The sequence below is a fragment of the Chrysochloris asiatica genome, unplaced genomic scaffold (assembly GCF_000296735.1).
Source record: "Chrysochloris asiatica unplaced genomic scaffold, ChrAsi1.0 scaffold00015, whole genome shotgun sequence".
Lineage (NCBI taxonomy): Eukaryota > Metazoa > Chordata > Mammalia > Afrosoricida > Chrysochloridae > Chrysochloris > Chrysochloris asiatica.
Window position 1 is genome coordinate 29,343,814 of NW_006408533.1, and position 5,486 is coordinate 29,349,299.

Genomic DNA, 5,486 nt, shown 5'->3' on the forward strand with positions numbered 1-5,486 from the left:
TACTTTGGGAAGGATCACTTCCATACCTTGGTGAACTTCCTTCTGCGTTGTGCTTGTAACTGCTTTTCTTCTTAGAGTTTTATATCATCAGGTGTCAGGGGAGGGAACCTGCAGGACTGTATATAGTCCTTGATGCTGAATACTCAGACACAGCCTAGTCAAGTTCATGAGGTCTGGGACCAAAACTGCATAGTAATAAGCCATTGGCTTGTTCCCTGTGTCCCCTTCTACAGTTTCTCTCTTAAACCTGTCTGTAGACATGATAGATGAATGGGTAAGCTTGAATTTGAGGGAACTTGGGATCCTGGGTCAGGGCATTCTCGTTGCTTCTTTCCTACTTACAGAGCCAACTAAGAATAATCTAGGCCAGAATTAAAACCAGTGGGTCCCAACGGCCACTGCACAGTGTGTATCATAAATCTAAGAAAGAACAAAATTCAGAACCATCAACTGAAGCAAAGAAAATAAAACAATGCAGTTTTGAGACCTCGGTGGATTAGAATCTAGCAAGCCTTAGAGAGAAATCCAAAAAGTAGTATGTTTTGGCTGTAAATCATTTACTAGTTGAAGATAACCTTATCTAATTCAGGCTGAGCTATTACATATTTTGATTGCTAATGTTGGCAGCACAATTTAAAATGAGACTCTAGGAACCTCACTTAATTCTTCAGCTACAATTTTGATCAGGATTGTTGTTGTTCTCAAGCTTCATCAAGTCATTTCTGATTCACAGTGACCATGTATAGCGTTTTCAAGCAGCAACTGGTGGGTTTGAACTGCTGATCTTGTGGTTAGTGGGGGTGGTGGTGGTGGTGGTGTGCCATAGAGTTGGTTCCAACTCATAGTGCTCCTGCATAGGATTTCCAAGGCTGTAAATCTTTACGGAAGCAGAAAACCTCATCTTTCTCCCATGGAACAGCTGGTAGTTTGAGCTGCTGACCTTGAGGTTAGCAGCCCGACTCTTAACCACTACGCTACCGGTGTTTATCTTACAACACCACACCAGGATCAAGCTGAACAAAATCACACCTCCTTTGTTTTGTATTATAGCTCTGTTTGGGGTTACAGCTCTAACTCCATGATGAATTATTTGATTGTGAGAAAGGAGGAGCAGAATAAGGATACTGAGGTAAAATGAGGAAAATAATTTAGATATTATAAGTTTATAATTTAGATATCTGAGTTTAGATCTATGTATAATACTTAACAGTTCCAAGGTAGTTTTATATGTACTATATACTTTGATCTACATAATAACCCTGAGAGTAGATGAAACTATAAACCATATTTGATTTTCTTATAAAACTATTTTTACATTTATACACAATGATTGCTTCAAGCTAAAGGAATATTCAAACTCTCTGTTGGTGGGGCCTAAACCACTGGCGTGGCCATATTTCCCTTGAAGAGGGCATTTCCACATGTCTTTTCTTTCAGTCCCTGGTTTAAAGCTGACCAATTTTGATACCAAACTTTTCAACTTGATGATTAACAGTATTCCAGTTGTTGTTGAACTGAATCCAATTCATGGGGACCCATGTGTTACGGAGTAGAGCTGTGCTCCATAGTGTGTTCACAGCTATGGGGTTTTAGAAGCAGATCACCAGGCCTTTATTCCAAGGCACCACTGGATGGCTTTGACCCACCAGTCTTGCAGTTAGTAGCCAAGCACTTAACTATTTGCATCACCAGAACCATACCAATTCTAAAGGGTATGCTTTGAAACTCACAGCCTGTTAATGCCACTCTTCTTTCACCTCAAAATCCCACTGTTCACTTTCATATGGAGGACATTTCACTCAAACATAAACTTCAGATCCAAGCATAACAGGACCCCTGATTTATTATCTTTTTTGTCCTTTATCTTGGACAGTGAACGGCAAACATGTGTGTACAGGCATGAACACATATGTATATATGTGAAGGAGGGGAATAGACTTAACTGCTACCACTAGGCTTCTGATTTCAAGATCAACAGACCTTGGAGTATGTGCCTGGGTTTGCCTTTGGGGTTGTGTCTGTTTGGACACATGTGTATCATGACCTAATTACACATGGGTCCCACCAGGTGCATTCCCAGGTTCATGTCTCGTGCTCTAGTTCCTGCACATCTCCCCAGGGTGCCAGATGTTTCTTAAATTGGCCTCTCACTCAGCAGATTTGGAATCAGTGGGGCTTGGTTGTAAAAGGACAGAGTTCTTGTTTCTTAATTCTGTTTCCTTCTTTCAAGGTCTCCTAACACAGCTGTGCACACACACACACAAAAAAACCTATCACAGCCCCTCTTTTTGTGGTAAATTTCGGTTTGGAGTTCTAAAGTTTCATTAGCCCAAGCAGTCACTCCTAGAAGCTGTTTCATTCCTCCTAACCCCAGGCAGAAACTAACAGGCGCAAAAAGATTGGAGCAAGAGAGTCTTATTGTGGTTTTTGTAAGTGTTTCTTTGATGTTCCCTTGCAGGTGCATGCACAAGGCAGTCAAGCTTCAGGGGAAGTTCCAGGCTTATTCCTGTGTATGGTTTTCAACAAGCTGCCCCTTCCTTTTCCTGAGCACTCGTGAATTTTAAGTGTTCTGCTGGTCAAGTTCAGTAACATGCCGAAATTTTGAGTGAGCCTAATCACCTTAGTTGGAGCTGAAATATGTCAATAGCTAGAATGACTCCAAACTAACACAAAGAGTACTGGCTTCCTCTTCATTTGCAATATACTCTGGAAAAGCATAGTGACCCTCTATTAGGGACATTTTCTATAGGGGATTCTTAAGATGGTCTGCAGGTTAGACTAGATCAGATTATTTTAATCATTCCTTCCAACTTTAATATTCTATTCTGCCAAATCTAGGTTGACAAAAAAAGAAAAGAATCATTTGTACTTGAATTAGTCCATTATAAAGTTACATTTTACATCAATCTTTCTGAAATTTTATTTATATATGAATTTTTTAAAGGATGAATTCATACTCCACATATTAATCTCCAGTCTGTGCTTTCATTTTGTCGGTATATTATGAATATCTTCCTATGTCAATAGATGTAGATGTAAGTCATTTTAGTTGTGTATAGTATATTAATCAATTTTCAGCTCCTTTTAACAGACTTCATGCTAGACTCTAGGGATATAAATACATATGTACCAAACCTCAAAGTATTATCAAATGCTGATTGGTGTGAAAGTCACATGAGTTAGTACATAAGTGTACTACTTGCTGATCAATGCTACAATCAAGAAGGCCAGTGAGGGTGGCTGTGTGGGTCCAGAACGGCCGGGAGGAGGGACGCCCAGCGTGTAGCCGGTCCCTCCCTCAGCTTCTAGCAACCAGGATCTGCTTTCTGGTGCCCAGGACTGAGGGAGCTACAAAGGAATTAGCCAAAGCCGAGAAAATCTGCTCCAGGTGAACCCAGGCCACCCCAGAAATGCCACAGCTGAAGAGCGAGCACCAGGGAGGAGGCTAAGGTTGCATTCCAAGTCACTGGTATCTTCAGTTAAGCTAAAGAGCTTTCCATGATTAACGATGAAGATGGCATAACCTGCATTTATGTTCCTTAACTTGAAGGCACGACAGTTCCAGAAGCCTCATGGTACCTGGAAATGTGTGCCCAGAAAAAGGAAATCTCTCCTTCTTTAAAAATAGGAAGGAATCTTTCCACACCAAAATGGGTGTGTTCTGCTCAGTTATCAAGCTTGAAAATCTCCAAGAATTAAAGAGACTGTGTCATTGGGAGACCTAACAGCCCTTGGTGCTACAACGCTTTGTTCTACAGTGGCTGAGAACGACTCTGTGTTGTGGTATTGGCCCTTACATACAACCTGAGGAAGAGTGAATTTCATCATGTTGATAAATTGGACAACCATGATTCTTTATAATTACTTCAATGCCATATTTGTAGGACCTAGCTTTGTCCCTCTAGGATGAAAACCGAAAAATTCTCAGGATAGCATGTATCTGCAGTATTGTAAAGTCTGTCAAGTGTACAAGGCTCCCATCACTGCAGAAAGTGCACTAGATGTGTGATAAAGATGGACCATCACTGTCTTTGGATCAGCAACTGTTGTGTCTTCAAAAATCAGACTTAGTTCCCGCTGTTTCTCCTTCTAGCCTCACTGGGCTGTATCCCTGCTGCTTTTATTTTCATTATGACCATATACACACAGCTTTACAATCGGCTCTCCTTTGGGTGGAACACGGTCAAGATTAATATGAGCGCAGCCCGGAGGGACTGGCTTCCAATTGTTCCTTTTGGATTAGCTGCATTTGCTTCCACCTTGTTTGCCTTGGGATTAGCTATCCGAACAACCACAGCTGTTGGAATGCTGTTTTTTATCCAGATGAAAATAGTTCTCAGAAACAAAACTTCTGTTGCATCATGGATTGAAGAGAAGGCTAAAAATCGAATTCAGTATTATCAGCTGGATGAACTGTTTGTTTTTCCTTCTAATTTGGGAAGTCGATGGGAGAACTTTAAACAGGTATTATTAATGTGGTCAGGGGTCCCTGAAGGATATGGACTGAAGTGGCCAATAAGAGCAGGCTGTCACCAGTACAGCTTAACAATAGAGCAGCTGAAACAAAAAGCAGATAAGAGAGTCAGAAGTGTTCTGCTACAAAGTCATAGAAGATTACAGTGGAGCCTGCTGTCCTGTGAATAAAGGAATCAAAACCTTTACAAGCCCTCGCACTGAAGATCCTCACATAAGGCTACGGAAAGGGGAGTTCATTTTAGCCACAAGAGGCTTATACTGGCTGAATGGAGAAAAATATCTTGACGATTTGTTTATAGAAGGTGTTTCAAGAATAAGGGGATGGTTCCCTCGGAAGTGTGTGGAGAAGTGTCCCTGTGATGCTGAACCCCATTAAGCTCCAGAGGGTGAGAAGAAAAACAGCCCCATTGAAAGTAAAGGTCTTCTCCAAGCCTCTCCATTGCTTGAAAATTGTACAGATTACTAAAGAATTATGCAATGAACCCACTCTGGCTAAAGTGTTCTTTTCTTCCAAGGTACCCTAGTGCCATGATTTAAACATTTGTATTACCATTTTGAAATGGAAAAGCGATTCTTTCTCTACCTTTGAATTCCTCCCCTCTTTGTCACCTCTCACTCCCACCAAAGGGGAAGCTCTCGGCTCTGTAAGTTCATTGGGCTTTCTCTCAAGTTCTCTTGTGCACTGCACACTGTGGGCCTCACCTGCAGACACAGTACCTCTTGCCAGGAGTGTCTACACCGGATGCTTTTACTCTTTCCTCCCCCTCAGCTGATGACTTCTGATTCAAGACTAGAGAATTTAGGTTGTCAGATTCAACAGAAGTGCAAATTTTGTTACCTGTCTTTTAATAATGCAGATTTTGTCAAATCAATGAATGTTCTGTATTGAAAAAAATAAATAAGGTAACTGGTGAGGTATGGTGGCGAGGGAGCATTCATAACTTAATTTGTTGGGAGAAAGTGAACAATGAGGGCTGAATTTTATTTACTTGTATGTTTCTCAGAAGGCC

At 41.1% G+C, this 5,486-nt stretch overlaps 1 pseudogene; it reads left to right on the forward strand.

The window, feature by feature from the left end:
- The first annotated feature begins 3,650 nt into the window (after window positions 1-3,650).
- LOC102822125 lies at window positions 3,651-4,942 on the forward strand (annotated as a pseudogene).
- The last annotated feature ends 544 nt before the right edge of the window (window positions 4,943-5,486 follow it).